The sequence below is a fragment of the Panthera leo genome, chromosome A3, assembly GCF_018350215.1.
Source record: "Panthera leo isolate Ple1 chromosome A3, P.leo_Ple1_pat1.1, whole genome shotgun sequence".
Lineage (NCBI taxonomy): Eukaryota > Metazoa > Chordata > Mammalia > Carnivora > Felidae > Panthera > Panthera leo.
In genome coordinates, this window is record NC_056681.1 from 45,542,207 (window position 1) to 45,563,913 (window position 21,707).

General features: G+C 41.2%; 1 long non-coding RNA gene across 1 annotated transcript in view; it reads left to right on the plus strand.

Moving 5' to 3' along the window:
• Positions 1-394: 394 nt before the first annotated feature.
• Positions 395-21,707, plus strand: part of LOC122214973 — a 48,468-nt gene continuing 27,155 nt past the window's right edge. Inside the window, exons 1-2 of the long non-coding RNA XR_006200173.1 lie at positions 395-476; positions 10,508-10,556. This is a non-coding gene — a long non-coding RNA (uncharacterized LOC122214973). The remainder of the gene's footprint in view (positions 477-10,507; positions 10,557-21,707) is intronic.

The following is a 21,707-nucleotide window of genomic DNA, read 5'->3' on the forward strand; positions in this document are numbered from 1 at the left end:
AGAGATAACAGCCTTATCCTATCAATCAAGGGATGTGATTAGTGCCTGATTGGATTGGGGCAAGGGCCTGTTTGAACTGTTTCTACCTGGGAACTATTCCTTCATTCTATTCCTAGGTGATAATAAGACAATGTGGTCGGCTATAAAAACTCTGTGTCCTGGCTGTTGGAGACCGCACTCTGGTCAAGAGTGTCGGTCCCGATTGATAGGTTTGCCTTACCTCTCATTGCAATAAACTTTGTTGTGACTGTGTCACTGGTGCCCGTAGCATTCTGTTTCAGGAGTCGTGTAGATGCAACAGGATGAGTAATATTGCCTTTCATTTTCCTCATCTGCTGGGGACAGAGGTTGATTCTAGGTTCCAAAGTTGCCAGGCCTACAGCAGAATGCACCTCAAAAGACAAAGTTACTCCATTCCACTTTGCTACAAAAGACAATTTGGAAGCCTTGGTGGAACACCTCTCTAAGAATTCCAGGTAAGGATTGGAATTTTCCAGAATAAAAATATCAAGTATGCCAGGTACCACACCCTTTTATCAGCCTGAGGAGGAAAAATTTTTTTTACATTTATTTATCTATCTATCTTCATGCCCAGTGCAGAGCCCAACATGGGGCTCAGACTTCATGACCCCAAGATCAACACCTGTGCTGAGATCAAGAGTTGGATGCCAAACTGAGTGAGCCATCCAGGCACGCCAGGAGAAAAAAAAAAAAAATTTTTAACAAACACTGTCAGATGAGTCTGACAATGTATATACCCATGAAATCATCACAATTATGATAATGAACATAGACATCCTTCTCAAAAGTTCCCTGATGCCCTTATAATCCTTCTCTCCCTCAACTATCTTGTCACCAGGTAACTACTGGTCTGCCTTCTGTCAGTTTAAGTGAATTTTGCATCCCCTACCATTTTATATACATGGAAACAGGATGTACAGTATGTGTAGTATAGCTTCTTTCACCATAATTTTAAGATACAACTTTTTGTGTATCAGTAGTTTGTTACTTTTCTCTGTTGAGTATTATTCCCTTATATGGATATACTAAAATTTGTTTATCTATTCACGTGTTGATGAACACTTCAGTTTTGTACAGTTTGCGTCTCCTAGATTAAGTTTCTGTGAATGTTCACGTTTGTATCTTTGCATGGACACATGCTCCCATTTCTCTGGGAATGGAAAACCTAGATCATATAGGAAGCATATAACTTTTTAAGAAATGGCCAAAGCATTTTCCCAAGCGGTTGTACTATTTGCCAGTTTTATCAGCAGAGTGGGAGAGATCCAGTTTCTTCATATCCTTGCCAGTACTCAGTGTGGTCAGTGTTTTTCACGTTAGCTGTACTTGTGGATTTGTAGTGGTGTCTCCATAGGATTTTTCATTTGTGTTTTCTTAATGACCAATGATGTTTCACATCTTTTCATGCATTTATTTTGCCATTTTTAAACCTCTCTGGGGAAGTGCTTGTTCAAATTTTTGCCCTTAAAAAAAGAGCTTGAGTTGTCTTAATATTGAGTCGTGAAATCTATTCTAGATACAAGTCTTCTTCATATACATGTTTTGGAAATATTTTCTCCCATTTTATGCCTCATGGAGAATTTTTCAGAACCAAGAAGTTACAGTTTGGAGGTAGATGGTACTACCAGGCTGGTGTATTTCATTCTGGAGTCTCTGGTATTTTAGTAGCTACTTCTGCTGCCAGACCTTCCTTTGGTTCTCTCGCATCACATTGACCTGGCACCATCAGATCACCTCCACTTAAAAACTGCAGGTCAACACTGGCCTCCACCACTCACCCTCCACCTCATTTGAAGCAGTGGTGCTCTCCTTCCACAATTTTCTTGTTTGGTAACACATAGGGGCATTTTTTCTTTGTATATCTGATTATCACACTGTATGCTTTAAATACATGCGATTTTTGTCAACTATATCTCAGTTAAAAAAAAAAGGAGTATATGTAGCAGTTACCATTGCTTCTTGTGGTCCAAATAACCACCCTTTGTTATTGCTCCAGAAGCCTACAGTTCTGCTGATCTCAGGTGGGCTCACTGGCACACCTGCAGTCAAATGGAATCTCAGTCTCTCTGTCTGCAATTGGCTCAACAGAATTCAGCCCCCATATTACCATTCTTGCTGTTTCTGTCTCTATGGTTCTGGTTCACCTCATTGTAGTACTAACATGGTTTCCACCAGACTCTCTCTTGTCGGAGAGTCTGATAGGAGAACTCTCATGTGCTACTGAGCTCAGAGGGTTTGTAGACCTCTGGGACTATCTTGATTTGGTTCTCTGAGAATCAGACCCTGAGAAAAATATTTCAGTATAAGCAGCTCATCCCAGGAAGCTAAGAAGTGGAAAAGGAAAGGAAAGTAGAGGGGGAAGCCAATACAGTGTATGTTTAATGAAGAGGCTACCACTGTGGGAAACTGGGGCACAGTTTCAGTAGGGACATGCCTTGGGACTGTCCCATCCAAGGACAAAGAATGACACCTTTCCTGAGACTGAGAATCTTCTGGTGAGTGTTACATGAACCCCTGTCCTCCTTAATCAGGACTTCGACTCTGAGGGTTCTCCCTCAAGGAATTTCTGGCCCCTGAGGCTGGGTTTAGTCTTATCAGCGAGGTTCCCATTTACCTATTTTAAGTCCACTACAAATAGGTAATATTTGCCATATTCAGGGACCTTGTGCATAATCACAAAATACAAATGGACTCAAACCACACCAGAAGTAACTCTGACCTGTTTCCCCTTGGGGCATAATCATCTAAAGCCACTTTAGAGGGACTGTGGGGTCTGGATCCCTGTGTTTAAGGGTCTGGTGTGTCACTAGTGCGTTGGCTGCACCTGTTACAACTTCGCTATGGACCAGCAGGATGGAAGGCCCATCATAAGCCACCACTCTGTCATCTTGTGCATGCGTCACCAAACACAGATTTGCTTTTAATGAAGCAGCAGATATTTTTAGTGATTTATCATGAGATGCTTTATTGCATAGGATGACGGATTACTGCAGAACATTAGAGTAATCCCTTGCAGCCTCATGATTTGAAAATCTATGAAGGAAGGTAAGCAGTTGGGTGCAAGCTAGCTTAACAGTGGGATGAGTTTAAAACAGTCTAATTTATTGGAAGATATTGTGTCAAACCTTGCACATTGTGTATTCTGAGTCTGCTGTGCTTCAAAAATGAAGAAGGGCTGTGACAAGTCCCTGCTTCAGATTCACAGATTTTTTCCTAGACCTTGGCTAGATGTTTCTGAACCTGCATAGTTTTCTGCCTTTCAGATTTTCACCATCTCGCAGGGCTGAGTGGGATGACTGTTTTGCTCTTGTTTTCAGTCTCTTGTACAGATTGATGCCAATCTGAGTAACTTCTTGTTTTCCAGGCTGAATAACTCTAGCAGTATCAACATTCATATGTAGATTAATTAACATGTTCATTGATTTCAGAAAGTGGTATTGAGAGTAACTGTGACCAGTATTAGGGGCTCAGCAAACACAGAGCTCTGATATTTACTTGCACCGTCTCAATGTCAAACATTCCAGTTCAAAGGCAGGGGAAAAGAAGCATTGTCCCAGCTCAAAGGCCAAGAGGCAAAAGGGATTCTCTCTAAGTCAGGAGAGGCTCAGCCTTTTTCTCCTATTCTGGCCTTCAATTGATTGGATGTGGCCCACCCACGTTGAGGAGGGCAGTCTGCTTCACTGTCTACCAATTTAAATGTTAATCTCATCCAGAGACACCCTCACAGCCACAGCTATAATGTTTGACCAAATATCAGGGCACCTATGACCCAATCAAGTTGATGTATAAAATTAACCATCATAATAGTCTTCATTTCTTTTAGCAGCTCCATTTATGGATGTGCCTTAGTTTATTAAATAAGTCTCTGTTCATGGACATTTAATTATTTTTAATCTTTTGTTATGGGGAGTAGCTCTGAGATAGATAACCTTGTGTACACGTATTATGTTCACTTGCCATTGCATTGGTGGGATTTCTGAGTCAAAGGGGAAATGTATATGTAATTGCACCTCTCTGGGGGGTTGTACCATTTTGCATTCTACCAACAATGTCTGAAAGCACTTGTTCCATGGGGAAACAAGGACCCACATCTAGTCAAGAAGAATACTACCACCCTTGGTTATTGAGATTGGTTTAGGACCAAACTGACCAATGGGAATGATTGATGGGAGTTTTTGTGAAAACTTGGGAACAGAGAAGCTATTTCTTCTTGGGGATTGCTTAACTAGCTGTTGTAAACCTCCAGTGTCTAGGAACAATCACATAGGGAAAGCCTGATCAAAATGATACCAACCGAGAAGGAGCAGTGCCCACAGACACAGAAAGGAAAGTAAGATAAGAATCCTGATGGAGTAATAGAGCCCCTTGATCCAGCTGGACCTGATTCAGAGGCTATTCCTGCATTTTTCAATTATGAGAGCAGAAATTCAGTTTTTAAAAGTCAAATATGATTTCATGTATATGTGGAATCTAAAAAAATAAAACAAGCAAAAAAAAGCAGAAACAGCCTCATAGATACAGAGAACAAACTAGAGGCTGCCAGAGGGGAGGGGGCTGGGAGATGGGCAAAATGAGTGCAGGGGAGTGGGAGGGACACCTTCCAGTTATGGAATGAATAAATCACAGGGATGAAAGCATGGCATAGGGAATATCATCAATGGTATTATAATAGCATTGTATGGTGACAGTTGGTGGTTACACTTGTGAGCACAGAGTAATGTATAGACTTGTCCAATCACTATGTTATATACTTGAAACTAATGTCACAGCATGTATCAGCTATACTTCAATTTTAAAAATTTGAAATGAATCCATTTTTTCTACAACTGAGAGAGTTCTGCCAAATTCAGCATACTGCACAAACACGATTTCTGCCTTCAAGGATGTTTACAGTAGAAATGGAAGATAGGACTAAGGCATGAAAAACAATGAGAACAAGAAGATGGAGTCATATGAGGTGCTGTACTTTACTTATAGATGGAGTCCCGTTAGTCCTTCAGAAGGCAGAGGAAGGGCAGGTAGTGTACCTTGAGGGGACAGGATTTGGTTGGGTGGAACGTTGACTGGCTCCACAATCCTACACCTGCAATTTAAGATCTGGTATGGTCTGAGAACCAAAAGTTATTGTAGAGTTGGGGCAAACGTGTTCAGCATGAAGATGCAGAAATTTTAAACTGTTGAGTTAGGGGATATGGCCTCATACTCTGCCAGGGATAATAGATATGTCATATATGGTATATATGTAAGGTTTTGCATTCCCAATGTCTGAACTGTTTAAATTCTGAAACACTATTGGCCCTACAGAGTTTGCCTAAAAGACTGTGCCACTGTGCTTCATGTCTTGATGAAGTGAGCGGATGTGTTTTCCAAGGCCTGGACATTGGGGTGAGTGTCAGGGGACCCCACAGGCATGACTTGAAAGGTACCCATCCCATGGACAGCAGGAAAAAGATAAAACATCTGAAGTACTTTAGACGTACAAACTCCCCAGGTCCTTTGTAAGTCTTCACAGAGGGACTTCTGTGTAAAACTCATCAGACTGTCACCTGCACAGAGTTGCTTTTTCTTTTCTTTTTTTTTTAATGTTTTAATGTTTATTCATTTTTGAGAGAGAGACAGAACGTGAGTGGGGGAGGGTCAGAGAGAGAGGGAGACACAGAATCCGAAACAGGCTCCAGGCTCTGAGCTGTCAGCACAGAGCCCGACGCGGGGCTCGAACTCACGGACCGCGAGATCGTGACCTGAGCCGAAGTCGGCCGCCCAACCGACTGAGCCACCCAGGTGCCCCCAGAGTTGCTTTTTCAAGGGAGTGGGTGGGGCATCATCCAAGCTGGGCAACTCTCTGCTGACTGTGTGGGCACCCCTGGCACTGGCTGCCCAACCAGCATGTCAGTGCTATCTTCTAAGTTGTTCAAAAGTGCTATGTGCCCTGTGCTATTTCAGATCCTTAGCCTGAGACAGATCAACCCCTAAAGGCAGAGCCTGAGACAAGGATTTGAGCCAGGCAGCTAACTGGGAGGTAGTCCAGGATGTGCTGGAAGAAGTGCAGAACTGAGGTGGGGACATCAATACAGGAATTGTCAATGGGTGAATTACTGCTATGGGTAATTGGGGCTCACTCCTGTTGGGGGCCTCTAGGAGACTGTGTGTGGCATGCCTCAGAATTGCCCCTCTGAATAGGAAGGAAGCCAGGAAAACTACCCAGCAACTGGTTGAACATTGCACTACAGGCAGTGTCTTGCAGCCTTCAGGTTAAGAAGGGAGAGGCAAGCAGGTACTGGAGCTAGGAAGCTGTTAGTGTGCATAGAAACTGGTGCCGGCTGCAAGTGAGCACAAGGTAGGCCGAGAGGATGTGGCACACAATGTCCACTAAGAGCTCCCACCCAACATGGCTGATCTCAGTTGGCCACACTGTTCAGTGACTCTCTTTTCTTGCCAACTAGAAGCCCCGTGGGGTCAGGATCTGTTTCTACTCAGAGCTGTATCCCCTGTGCCTAGCATGATGTGTGGGTCAAATCAGTGTCCAGTTAGGAGTTACCAAATCAACAAATACCACTGTATTTGTTTTAGCCTCTTCCTGGGTTTTTTACTGCAATTGTTCTCCAAAGAGCACATTGCAAGTAAGATGTAGGTTTCCCCTGCTACTACTGACTGAAGGCAAGAATCCATACCATGTCCCCACATTAACCACTCTTGGCCCTCCCTCTTGATGCTGAGGAAGGAAGCCTGTGGGACTTGATTGAGCCATTGCCCTCTTCCTATCCACTCCTGGCAGGAAGCAAATGTTTGCTTTAGGTGTCATGGCAGGGCTGGGAAGGGTTCTCACTTATACTCCAGACAATGGCTCTCATCCTTGCCATCATAAAACTTTTAGAGGTTGGTTGGCTGTCTTTGGGTTTCCAAAGACCAGCAGACTCATTGCTGCCCAGATGTCTGGCTAGTGACTGGTCCTCAGGTATGCTCATTCATCAGCTTTGTAGTGATGTAGAGATAAGCCTCTTCTGCCAGCTTAGGATAAATTAAATCCTCTACGTAAGCTGGGCTTAGGGGCATCCCTCTGGTTGGAAGGGGGATCAGGGGACTTATTTTTTTTTAATGCTTGTTTTTGAGAGAGAGAGAACATGAGCAGGGAAGTGGCAGAGAGATGGGGACAGAGGATCTGAAGCAGGCTCTGCACTGACAGCAGAGAGCCCAATGTGGGGCTCAAAATCATGAACTGTGCGATTATGTCCTGAACAGAAGACTGATGCCACCCAGGTGGCCCTCAGGGGACTTACATTAGAGCTACCTTAATATGGCAAGCACATCAATATCACTTGGGTGCTATGTTAATTTGTGATGGCTTTGTGGAGGAGTTGGTATGTTACAGAAAGCCAAAAGATGGCACCACTTGGCCTCCTATTCCTTGAAAAAGATATTCTACAGATAGAATTTGGCGTGAACGTGATGGGTGAGGGGCAGAGCCAAGCCAGAGAAGAACTCGACCTTCAGCCACCAAAAATTCACCTGACCTCTGCTAGGTTTTTTTTTTTTTTTTAATAATGTGAGTGTTTTTGTCAGCAACTTGGATTATATCTGTTAGAAAGAATAACCATCGCTCTTGAGAATGGATAAGTATCTGCTGTGTTTACTGCTAGAATTTGCAATAAAATCCCTTGGAGCGAGCCCTGCAATCCCAGCCCTCGCCTCTGCAGCTGTTGGTGCTGAAGAGCTGCCTCCATCTGTCTAGCTGTGAAACCCTGTTTACCACATCATTAACTGATCTGCAGAGATTTTGGAACTTGTAAATCTCAGTTTTTCACTGAATGAAAATAGACTTTGTGCCAGAAATTCATTGTCAAATAGAATCATTTAATATTGATAATTAGCAAATAAAAAAGAGACCAAAGTTCCCATCTCAAACCAAGACTCTTCCTCACAGGATGGATGTGATTGAGTAAAGTAATGAACAAAATTCTTTTCTACTTCTACATGTGTATTTGGAAGTGAAATCATGTCCTTTCACAAGAGACCTGAGTTTTAAAACACAAAAGATAAGATGCCTTTATGGGTTGAAAGTATATAAGTCTTACTGAGGTGAGGGGATAAGTCAGTGGCAGACATGAGGTGTTGTATGGGTTGATTTATTTTTTTTTAAGTTTATTTATTTTGAGAGAGAGGGGGAGGGGCAGAGAGAGAGGGAGAGAGAGAATCTAAAGCAGGCTCCATGTTGTCAGCACAGAGCCCAACATGGGGTTCAAATTCATGAACTGTGAGATTATGACCTGAACCAAAATCAGGAGTTGGACGCTCAGCCAACTGAGCCACCCAGATGCCCAGGGTTGATTTATTTTTTGCTGACATCTAAAGTGCCAACATGGAGATACCTTTTTCCATGTAGCTCAGTCCCTGAAAGTACTCAGAGAGTTTTGTGATCTGAACACCATTTCTAACTATCCTTTGCAATAGTGCCAGTCTTTGACTTTCGGTGTTTATGACTATGAACAACATCATACCACTTATGTGTCCCTTTACAAAAGAAAATTATTGTAATTCAAACACAAATCCTTGAATTTCAAATATCCGTAGTGTGGAGAGCCAAGGCAGGAAGCCATCGCCATTTACAGAACAACTCCAGTTTCAAATATTTCATCCTTTTGTCTCCATAAACCACTGAGACATCTCAGAAATCCCAAAATTCCAAATCCAGATAGTAAATCTTGAAAGAAATCTGTAAGCATTATAATAATTGTATTCAAAAGTCACATCAGATACACACAGATTCCATGATTTGTTGTAAATGTGCACATTAGCCCATACTCTTTATTTATAACTGCTGTGTTTATTTTGTTCATTTGGGCTTTGTTTTTTGAGTCATAAAGCTCGTGAACATCTCACTAACCCAAATACCTGTTCAATTGTGACTACAAATTCCATTTGAGTTGGTGTTGATGTGCTAAGGATGACAAAATTTCTGAGTTCAGTTGTAGAGTTTAAATTGAAGAGGGTTTCAATATTATTCAATTATAAAAGATTTTATTGGGGTCAAAATGAGTGTAAAGGACAGAAGAGAATGTGTTTTAGGGTAGCTTTATGGGAGGAATTTATTTGTTTTAATAGAAAGATAAAACTGCTAATCACATGATAGCTGACGTTCTTCATATTCTATCTGAAGACATTCAGTTAACTGTCAGGCGTTTTAACATCAACTGCTACAGGGAAGACATTTCTTAAAGCAGTACCATCCAGCTGCCTCAGTTTCCCAGGTGGCTGTGAATGGTTGGAGTGTATTTGTCCACTTTCCTTTCCATGTCCATTCACACAGCATTGCCCCCCATTCACCCCTTTCCACTTGCTCCCTACACACTCTGCCATTTCATCTTTTTGACCCAATCCCCTTCTCTCTCTCCTCAGAATGCTCTACCAACTTCCCATGGCCAGAGAAAATGGTCCGTACTCCTTAGGCTGGTGAGGTCAAGACTGGCACCCAATATGCCTACCCAAAAACCATTCTTCATTCATGTCTTACAACACTGAGTTTATCCAGGAAGCAATACCCTGTGAAAAGATGGCGTTTTCCAGCCTCCCTTGCAGACAGGTCTATGAGCTATATGTGGAGTCCCTGGGACCTTCATAAGAAAACTCTTTTAGGGGTGATAACTCACCTGGAGGGGTGTGACCTATCACCCTTTCTCTTCTCAGAATCAGACCTACAACATAAACAAGATGGCGGGAGCTCCTACTGCCAACATATAGCTTTGAGGGTGGAGAAGCAGAAAGACAGATAAAGCCTGGGTCCCTGAAACTGTTATATCAGTGCTAGAGAGCTGACCTCCTGACTTCTTATCCATGAGAGAATTATCACCTAATATATTCACAAGCCACAGGATTTAGATCTCTTTTAGAGCTGCTGATCCAATTGCTAATGGATATGGTTGGCATTGAAGGGTCCATGCTTGGCTCCAATCTTCCTTTTCAGCTTTTGTGTCACTTATTTTTTAGTCCTAACTTAAGATAATACCAAATAGGCACTTATCTCAGATTCCTATCCAGCTTTGACAGCATGCCAATTCCAATGATCTGTATCTTCTACTTCCTCCCAGAGAGAATCTATCATCAAGCCTGATCGCTTTCTCCACCCAGCCTTTTAGCATGGTTAAGGACAGGATTTCTGGCATCAGACTCTCTAGTTCTACTTCTTACTATTCTTCAGACCTTGAGCAACGTAACGGGCAAGGAAATGTCAAACTCATTGCAAGGAAAGAGATCATATTTCATTAATTTGAAAAGTAGACAGTGGACTGAACTCAGAAATCCAGACAAGGCTCTTGATAACCCCATTTCCAGGAGACACTGGAACGATGTTTGAAAAAATTTTAGGAGATACATTCCATTTCTCTGCTTGGGTTTCCTTTCCACAAAGCAGAGACTGATGGTTTATTAAGGTTTGAAAATGATGGGAGGGGAAAAAAGGGAGCATTTTAATTTTTAAAAATGTTTGTTTTAGCCTGACAGAATACATGGATATGAATGCCCTGAAAACCATCCAGGAACTGGTAAGAGAACCTAAACTCGAATATATTCATAGATGTGAGCCTATAATTTTCCTCTTAAAATGGATAGCTTGTTCATTCTGGTTTGTGCTGAAACAGTCACTCCTACCTTTGTGTACATTTCTAACATCCAGCTAATTTATTGCACTTTAGAATCCCCAGACTCATTTTCTCAATTTACTCTAACACAAGAGCAGAAAAACAAGGGGGCAGTGATATATTTTCGTTTGGTGGATTTTAAAAAGCTCTATAATGATCTTCAATGTATATGCACCAGGAGTCAGAACAAATGGACAGGCGCCTGTATGGGGTCTGACCTCAGCTGCCTCTGGGCACCTGGCAGGTCACCATAGTTCTGAGCCACAGTGGCACAGCATTTGGATGTGACACAGCCTCCCTCTAGGCACATGGACCTTTATTTTGAAGATGTGATAATTTGCAGATATTATCTCAGTCCCCAGGAAGAGAAACATCTTTACAAACAATGTAATGATTGGATTGGTTTCTCCCAGAGACCCCTGGTCACAGGAGTCAGGCTGTACCTGCTAACCTTAGTCTTGCAAGCTCCCATTGCTAAGAAAGCACCTTATAAAATAGACAAAAGCTGCTTTAAAGAAAAAGTGAGTCTGTGGGTGAATTAGCACTCTATATGAATGGCTACAGTGCTGTATTTCCTAAGAAAAGATGAAAGAAAAGAAATAATTCAGTTGGATAATTAATAGGTGAAGGGATTAAGAGTACACTCACGATGAGTGCTGAGTAGTGTGTAGAAGGTGTTGAATTACTATACATTGTACACCTGAAGCTAATATAACACTGTATGTTAATTACATTTGAATAAGAAAAAAAATTTTAAGTCCCTCTAATACAATGATGAGGTTAGAATTTAAGATAGGATGAAAACATGAGGCAAACTTTTAGTGATGTCACTTTAAGGTTTGACAGATATGCCATTTTTCTATTATTCTTCATAATCTCTAGCAGTCAATTAACATAACTTCTCCTTATTCAAAATAGGCATCTTTTATATTAAAGACAGGAATTCAGTCTCTCTCTCTCTCTCTCTCTCTCTTTGTTTTTATCCCTCTTTTTAATTTGTTAAATCCTAATTCAGGGCTTTATATATAACAACTATCCAATAAATCTTTGGAAACAATCTCCATAATTGAAGTTCATGCCATGTTCAGAAGTACCATTAGCGTATTTAACAGATGGGCAGTATGCACATCAATCAAGTTTAATGAGTTGCCATAGGTCAGAAATCAAGTCCATGTTTGAGATTTCAAGTGCACTGAAATGTTTTCATTGAGTCAAGTTTTTTATAGTGCTGTCTGCTGAGAAACAGGTAATCATTTGCGAGTTCAAAGGTGTTTACTAATTTGTCTGCTTGCTTTTCTCTCCCTCATAAGTAATGATATAAATAAGTAGTCACATTCATGAACATTAACTCATGTGCTTTACTTAATCACATGTAAGCCTTTCTCAGTTAAAAACAAATGGTATCACATATAGGTAGTTTGTCTTGTATGCTTCCTAACTTCCAAATGAGGTAAAAGTTTAATAGTGCAAAAAAATTAGATAAATTTACCCATAAAATTAAAGAGACCTAGAAAGTTACTGATGGGTGGTAGGTAGAGAGATTCCAACAGTTTTCCTGGAACTGGCAAACACAGGAAGTGTGTGGACTGACAAAACAGAGTGATAGAAGCAGTTTCCCACTCACCCTAAGAGATCCTTGTTGGGAAGTAGGGGCCAGAATGGTTATTGGTATTCCAGGGGTTTCGGTCTTGGAACTGGAAGGTTTGGTGGAGGTGGGGACAAAGTGGAAGTGAAGGAATATTTACATAACTGTTCCTGAGAGTCCCTATCTCACAAGAGCAGAATCCCTCTCAAAACATGGGGACTCTTCTCTGAAAAATCTGCATGTACAGGGAAGGGTGTGCTCTCATGAGTGGATGTCAGTACCTCTTGAGTAAAGCCTCCCTAATTCTGGCCTCTGCAGAGTGTGTAGCTTGCCAGTTGGCCCAAACCTACTCGACTGTATCATCAGGTCCCGACATCCCAATTAGAATAGCGCACGGTGGGTTTACCTGTAAGGAAGCTTACCAGACTCCTCTCATGCATCTGCTTCAGGTCCTTTGGGCCCTACATGTTTTTTGGTTTGTCCACTCTTGCAGTGGCCACTTGACTGGCTCCAACCTCCTTATTGTGGGTGCAGTTCAATAATGTGTGGAGCCAATCCTTACTAGCTTGGGAGAGTTAAAATAGCCATAATTTAACAAATTAAATTATATAAACTTGTGACTAAATAAATTATAATATAAACAAAGGTAATAAATATTCCAAACTCATTACTTTCTACCTATTTTACTAGTCTATATATTCTAGAGTGTATTCTATTATATCTGTATATGATTCTATTGTATCTGTGTGACAAACACACCTTATAGGGCACCCTTCTCCACATCTACATTGAAGTCAACCATGGTGAGTATTTACACCACGGAACTGGGAGAGGCAGTTGTCAAACATTTAGTACCACCACACTGGTACAATCTGCCAGCACTTACCCTCATACCTGCATAGCACACCTTTTACTTCCTACCCTAGTGTTTAATTAGCATACTGAGTTGGAACACCATGAGATCATGTTTGGAGCCCACCACATGCCTCCTGAAAGTGCAGAGACATTAACATCTAGCCGAGTTGCTCTTTGACAAATGGAAGCTGGGAGCTGGTGGCTAAATTCTTGCCTTTGTCTTCCCTGGTCATCCTGACCTACTTGTATCCCATCTAAGAACACAGTCCTGTGAAACTGAGCAACCAGCTGCACTCAGTACCAGCCGGCACCATCATATCTCCTAGTATTGGCTTCCCCTCTTTAGCCCAATTTCCTTATTTCGCTGTTCTAGGATTGAGCTCTCTAATAAAAATAGCCTGTTGCCTCAGGCTTTGCCTCCCAGGGACATCAAGTTAAGAGAACTCCTAATAAAGAAAATGAATGTGGGGTGGTGCGAAGACAAAGGATGGTGCTGGTCCCAAGGCCAGAAGCAGCAGGGCTGTCATAACCCCTGGCTTGAAGAGACAAGAGCAGGGAGCAGTCAGCCAAAGGTGGATGTTGGGTCATTTTGAAAAGATCTGAGATCTTCTGTTGATGAGTGCAGACAACCTGAAACAATACACAAGGAGGAAAACAGGAAAGTACCCAGACTACACTCTGTTCCTTCCCTCTCATCTCTTACCAGCGTGCCTTGTTGACCAAACACAATTGAGAGGCAGAAATCAGGAGGGGATTGGGACAGGGTAGAAGGAAGGGCAAATGGAAAATGTCCCTCACAGTATCCTAGAGCAAAATCTGTCCATTATCATTCATAGCGCTCAGGTGCACTTTCCACCCAAGAGAGAGTCTGGTCAGAATATTGACCAGCTGTCTCAACAGCAAGCAGACAGAAATCAGCTGTATGCATGAGAAAAGCCAAAACAAAGGAAAAACTGACTCTGGAAAAAACAAAGAAAGGAACTTCAAAACAAACAATCCAATGAAAAAAAATGGGCAGAGGGGCAAGCACGTGGGTGGCTCAGTTGGTTTAGTGTCTGGCTCTTAATTTTGGCTCAGGTCATGATCTCGTGATTTGTGAAATTGAGCCCTGTGTCAGGCTCTGTGCTGACAGTGTGGAGCCTGCTTGGGATTCTCTCTTTCTCCCTCTCTCTATCCCTCCCCTGCTCTCAATCTCTCTCTCTCTCTCAAAATAAATAAATAATAAAAAAAGGGGGGCAGAGGACCTGAATAGATGTTTTTTTCCAAAGAAGACACATCCAGATGGCCTGGCAAACACATGGAAAGATGCTCAACATCACAAATCATCAGGGAAATGCAAATCAAAATTACAATGAGATGTCATCTTATACCTGTTAGAATGGCTAAAATCAAAAAGACAAGAAATAACAAGTGCCGGTGAGGATGAAGAGAAATTGTACATTCTACTGTTGGTAGGGATGTAGATTGGTGCAAACACTGTGGAAAGCAGTATTGATGTTCCTCAAAAAGTTAAAGATAGAATTACCACATGGGCCAATAATTCCATTATTAGGTATTTACCCAAAGAAAACAAAAACACTAATTTTGAAAAGACATATGTACCCCTATGTTTATTGCAGCATTATTTACAACAGCCAAAATATGGAAGCAACCTAAGTGCCCGTCAATAGATGAATGGATAAAGAAGATGCAATGTACACACACACAGGAATATTACACAGCCATAAAAAGAATGAGATTGTGCCATTTGAGACAACATGGATAAAGGCAAAACAGGTGAAGGGGAGTAGGAGATACAGGTTTCCAGTTATGGAATGAATAAGTCACTGGAAGAAAAGACACAACATAAAGAATATAATCAATGGTATTGTAATAGTGATATACAGGGACATATGGTAGCTATTTGTGGTGAACTTAGCATAATGTATCAACTTGTTGAATCACTATGTTGTATACCTGAAACTAATGTAAGATGTGTGTCAACTATGCTCATTTTTTTTTAAGAAAGAACATATTGAAAATAAATAAATAAATAAATAAATAAATAAATAAATAAAAGGGTTCCAGGGTTAAAGATCTAAGTCTTCAAAAGGGCTAGACCTTTGTACCTCTTTACTGACAAGTCATTGGAGAAGGGCTGCCTTCAGGGAGTGTTTGTAACCTCAGGCAAAGTGGCTTCCTTTAGCCAAGGCAACTACTGGAGAGACATTTAGCTGTTAGCCATTGGCAATCAATACCTCTAGCAGCAGGGAAAGAGGCCTAGGTTTTAAAGGGAATCTGATGACTGGGGCGCCTGGGTGGCGCAGTCGGTTAGGCGTCCGACTTCGGCCAGGTCACGATCTCGCGGTCCGTGAGTTCGAGCCCCGCGTCAGGCTCTGGGCTGATGGCTCGGAGCCTGGAGCCTGTTTCCGATTCTGTGTGTCCCTCTCTCTCTGCCCCTCCCCCGTTCATGCTCTGTCTCTCTCTGTCCCAAAAATAAATAAAAAACGTTGAAAAAAAATTTAAAAAAAAAATAAAGGGAATCTGATGGAGTGCCTGGGTGGCTCAGTCACTTGGGTGTCCAACTTCAGCTCAGGTCATTATCTCGTGGTCCATGAGTTCGAGCCCTGTGTTCAGCTCTGTGTTGACAGCTCAGAGCCTTGAGCCTGCTTCAGATTCTGTGTCTTCCTCTCTTCCCCTCCCCTGCTCTCACTCAGTCTTTTTCACTCTCAAAAATAAACGTAAATTTAAAAATTTTTTTAAAAATAAATAAAGGGAATCTGATGGTGCACCACTTTGTGCTGCTCAAATCCATTTGCTAAATGAATAGACATTCACCCCATCTAGGAACAAGCTTGTCTGGGATTCTGGTTGGGCACTTTTCCTGGGAAAACATAGAAAAGGAAGGGTAGTGATATCAGCTGTAATACCACTCCAACTGGTCTTGAGGCTGTAGCTGATTCTCAGCTTCTCTCTCCTCTATTTTATACCCTCACCTCTTGTTACCTCCAACACTTCTGCTGGCCTAAGATTGCTTCTCTGGTGTAGTGACCCAGACTCTCTCCCTGAGGGCTCTGAGCCCTGGTCTTGGTTTTTCTTGGGTATGGATGCATTTTCTCATTTACCATCAAAATTAGGATGGGTGTAGGTAACCAAGGGATGGCCCTGTAGATCACCTGGCTGTCATACTATGCCCTGCCCTCAATTGTATAACAGCATCCCTGTCTCTCTGTGGAACATGAATAGTCTACCTTCCAGGACAGTGACCTCTTTTCTTGCCTGTTGGGCTCTTGGCACATAGAATTCAAAGTGACATGGCAGTAACTGCAGCTTAAATTTAGTGGAACTCTTACTGTTTCTCCTAGAAGAAGTGCTGCCAATATGGGAAACAGGATCTCCAACCAGTGCTATCCAATAGAAATTTCTGCAATTATGGAAATGTTCTATACCTGCACCACCCAATGTGGTGGCTGTTAACCACATGTGGCTATTGAGGAGTTGAAATCTGGCCAAAAGGATTGTGAAAATGAATTTTAACTTTTATTTGTTTAATTTGAATTTAAAGAGTTACATTTGAATAGTGGCTACCATGTTGGGTGGTGCAGTTCTAGATCATGACAGTCTAAAGTTTCAGGTTTAAAAGCACAAAATCCCCAAGCTGCTCACTGGAACACATGCCTATGTTCATCCCTTGGCTGTGTATAGGGGAAACAGTGCCATGTAATAGTCTTTGATTCAAGACATAGACTGTACCCTAGAGACAGGAATCCCATTGTAGTAGGACATCCTCTCCAAGCTGGAGACTTAGCTGTGCCTTCAAAAGTCTCTTGAATCAATTTATGGTGGTGGTGGGGTGGTTAGATATCAAACACTTGTCCAATTTTAAAATGTCACGATTAGACAGGGAGGAGCCAAGATGACAGAACAGCATGAGTTTTGTTTTTGTTTTTTGTTTTTTGCCTATCGCATCCATGAAATACAGCCAGATCAACACTAAACCATCCAGCACACCTAGAAAACTGCACACCTAGAAAACTAGTTAATCTGAGGATTAACACAACAATCTGCATGACCTGAACCACGGAACTCAGCAGGTATGCAGCATGGAGAGGTGAACTGGGACAGAGAGAAGCTGCGGTGGGCAGGGAGCTGTTTTTGCTTGTGAAGAGAGGACAGAGATGGGGGGGTAGAGTATGGGAAAAGCACCCCCCCAAAGCACCTGGAGAGAAAGTGGAAAAGGGGAAACAGTCATAGGGACTGAACTACAAAGGAAGAAAGGATAAAGGAGAGGGTTTAAATTCCATTAAGACTCTATCAACAGGGGAAGTTCAGAGTCTGAAAATCTGTAGCTCAATATCTGGTGGTGCTCTGGTGAGAAGGGTGAATCCCCAGGAGCAGAGTGGGGTCCAGGAAGTTCTTGGGCCACACAGGGAGAAGCAGTCCCATTGATGGAAAGACATGTGGTAGAGGATGTGTGGCCACCTGGTCCCAGCAGACCCCAGAGAACAACCACATTCTCTGGTGCTGGGACAAGGTCATTAAGGGTGAAGCCTGGTGCCAGATGTGTGTTGTGATTTTCCTATATCCCTGAAATGCTGCTGCTACACGATTGTATGAACATTTTCTGGGGCTGGCTGGCACCCAGCCACAGCATCTAGGCATTGACAGCAGCATGGTCTCATGAACGTTCCTGGGTGCAGCCAGCACCTGGCCATTGCTCGGTGAGACCCTCCCACAGAGGGTCAGAACGGGTTAAAGCCACAGTCCCTCAGAAGTGAGGAGTCAGGAAACACAGCCACATTTGAGATAAAACTCAAGATGCAGGAGCTGCCTGGCAACTTGACAGATTGGACACAGACAGTGTAAAAACAGGGAGTGGATGGAAGCTGGAGACAAAGGACGGGTGCGCAATTGCTGGTCGAGGAGAGCAGAGTTCCGATACTAGAGACTGGGTAGCTGGGTGACACCATTTTCACCCCTCCAGAGCATGCGGATACACACCTACAAGCGCCATAATCCACCCCAGTAAGCTAATCAGCGCCATCTAGTGGAGAACGGAGCTGTTACAGTAAGCCTCACCTTACTGGGCCAAACTCACTCTTCAGGAACACCACAGATCTCTCTGCCTGCTTAGTTTTTGGACTATAAAGTGCTTCATAGTTGACTTCTAGGGGAAACAGATGTAATTTCAATTGTATTTCAGTCTGCTGATCCATCTACTCAATTTTCTTTGTTCTCTTCTTTTTCATTTCTTTTATTTTTCTTGAATACAGAAAGAGAAAAAAATCTATTTTTATTTTCAATTTTTATTAAAAATATTTTTCTTTATTTTTTCTACTATATTTTTTACTTTTTTGTAAATTGTTCAAATTCTATTTACTTCCATCATTTCATTTTATTATATTTGATTGTATTCATTTACTCAAATTTTCAAATGTTTTCTTTTTCTTTCCTTTTTTTCCCTAATCTATCAAGCTCCTTTAAATAACCAGACAAAAACACACCTAGAATCAACCCTCATTTATTTCACTTTTGTGTTTGTGTGTGGTTTTTAATTTTTTAGTTTTAATTTTTTTTACCTCATCAATTCCTTTTCTCCCTTCAAAATGGTGAAATGAAGGAACTCACCCCAAAAGAAAGAGCAGGAAGAAATGACAGCCAGGGACTTAATCAACACCCACACAAGCAAGATGTCTGAACCAGAATTTAGAATCACGATAATAAGAATACTAGCTGGGGTCAAAAATAGATTAGAACCCCTCTCTGTGGAGTTAAAGAAGTAAAAACTAGTCAGGATGAAATAAAAAATGCTATAACTGAGCTGCAATCTCAAATAGATGCCACAGCGGCAGCGGTGGATGAGGCAGAACAGCAAATCAGCGATATAAAGGACAAACTTATGGAGAATAATGAAGCAGAAAAAAAGAGGGAGACTAAGGCAAAAGAACACGATTTAAGAATTAGAGAAATCAGTGACTCATTAAAAAAGAATATCAGAATCATAGGGGTCCCAGAAGATGAAGACAGAGAAAAAGGGGTAGAAGTGTTATGTGAGCAAATCATAGTGGAAAACTTTCCTCACCTGAGGAAAGACACAGACATCAAAATCCAGGAAGCACAGAGGACCCCCACAAGATTCAACAAAAACTGACCATCAGCAAGGCATATCATAGACAAATTCACAAAATACTCAGACAAGGAAAGAATTATGAAAGCAGCAAGGTAAAAAAGAGTCCTGAACCTACAAGGGAAGACAGATCAGGTTTGCAGCAGACCTATCCACTGAAACTTGGCAAGCCAGAAAGGAGTGGCAGGATATATTTAATGTGCTGAATAGGAGAAACATGCAGCCAAGAATTCTTTATCCAGCAAGGCTGTCATTCAAAATAGGAGAGATTTTTAAAAAAAGTATCTCAGACAAACAAAAATTAAAGGAGTTTGTGACCGTTAAACCAGCCCTACAAGAAATTTTAAGGGAGACTCTCTGAGGGCAGAAAAGATGAAAAAAAAAAAAAGACCCCAAACAACAAAGACTAGAAAGGACCAGAGAACACCACCAGAAACTGCAACTCTACAAAAAACATAATGGCAATAAACTCATATCTTTCAGTACTCACTCTAAATATCAATGGACTAAATGCTCCGATCAAAATACATAGGGTAACATAATGGATAAGAAAACAAGATCCATCTATATGCTTTCTACAAGAGACCCACATTAAGCCTAAAGGCACCTTCAGATTGAAAGTAAGGGGATGGAGAACCATCTATCATGCTAATGGTTGACAAAAGAAAGCCAGAGTAGCCATACTTATATCAGACAATATAGACTTCAAAATAAAGACTGTAACAAGAGGTGAAGAAGGGCATTATATCATAATTAAGAGGTCTATCCACCAAGAAGACCTAATAATTGTAAACATTCATACTCCAAATGTGGAAGTACCCAAATATATAATCAATTAATCACAAACATAAAGAAACTCTTCGATAATAATACCATAATAGTAGGGAACTTCAACACCCCACTTACAACAATGGACAGATCATCTAAACAAAAAATCAACAAGGAAACAATGGCTTTGAATGACACACTGGACCAGATGGACTTAACAGACATATTCAGAACATTTCATCTAAAGCAGCAGAATATACATTCTTCTCCAGTGCACATGGAACATTCTCCAGAATAGATCACATTCTGGGACAGAAATCAGCCCCCAACAAGTACAAAAAGATCCAGATCATACTGTGCATATTTTCAGACCACAATGCTATGAAACTCGAAATCAATCACAAGAAAAAATTTGGAAAGATAGCAAATACTTGGAGACTAAAGAACATCCTACTAAATAATGAATGGGCTAACCAAGAAGTTAAAGAGGAAATTAAAAAGTACATTGAAGCTAATGAAAATGATAACACCACAGCTCAAAATGTCTGGGATGTACCAAAGGCGGTCATAAGAGGGAAGTATATAGCAATCCAGGCCTTCCTAAAGAAGGAAGAAAGGTCTCAGATATACAACCTAGCCTTACACCTTAAAGAGCTGGAAAAAGAACAACAAATAAAACCCAAAAACAGCAGAATAAGGGAAATAATAAAAATTAGAGCAGAAATTAATGCTATCAAAACAGAACAAAACAAAACAAAACAAAAAACCCCAAAACAGTAGAAGAGATCAATGAAACCAGAAGCTGGTTCTTTGAAAGAATTAACCAAATTGATAAACCACTAGCCAGTTTGATCAAAAAGAAAAAAGAAAGGACCCAAATAAATAAAATCAAGAATGAAAGAGGAGAGATCAAAACCAACACAGAAGAAATAAAAACAATAATAAGAGAATGTTATGAGCAATTATATGCCAATAAAATGGGTAATCTGAAAGAAACAGACAAATTCTTAGAAACATATAAACTACCAAACTGAAACAGGAAGAAATAGAAAATTTGTACAGACCCATAACCAGTAAAGAAATCCAATTAGTAATCAAAAATGTCCCAAAAAACAAGAGTCCAGGGCTTTCCAGGGGAATTCTACCAAACATTTAAGAATGAGTTGACACCTATTCTCTTGAAACTGTTCCAAAAAATAGAAATGGAAGGAAAACTTCCAAACTCTTTCTATTAAGCCAGCATTACCTTGATTCCAAAACCAGACAAAGACCCCACTAAAAAGGAGAACTATAGACCAGTTTCCCTGATGAACATGGATGCAAAAATCCTCAACAAGATATTAGCCAACTGGATCAAACAATACATTAAAAAAATTATTCACCATGACCAAGTGGGATTTATACCTGGGATGCAGGGCTGGTTCAATATCTGCAAAACAATCAATGTGATTCATCACACCAATAAAAGGAAGGACAAGAACCCTATGATCCTCTCAATAAATGCAGAGAAAGCATTTGACAAAATACAACATCCTTTCTTGATAAAAACCCTCAAGAAAGTAGGGATAGAAGGATCATACCTCGAGATCATAAAAGCCATATATGAAAGACCCAACACTAATATCATCCTCAATGGGGAAAAACTGAGAGCTTTCCCCCTAAAGTTAGGGACAAGACAGGGATGTCCACTCTCGCCACTGTTATTCAACATAGTATTGGAAGTCTTAGCCTCAGCAATCAG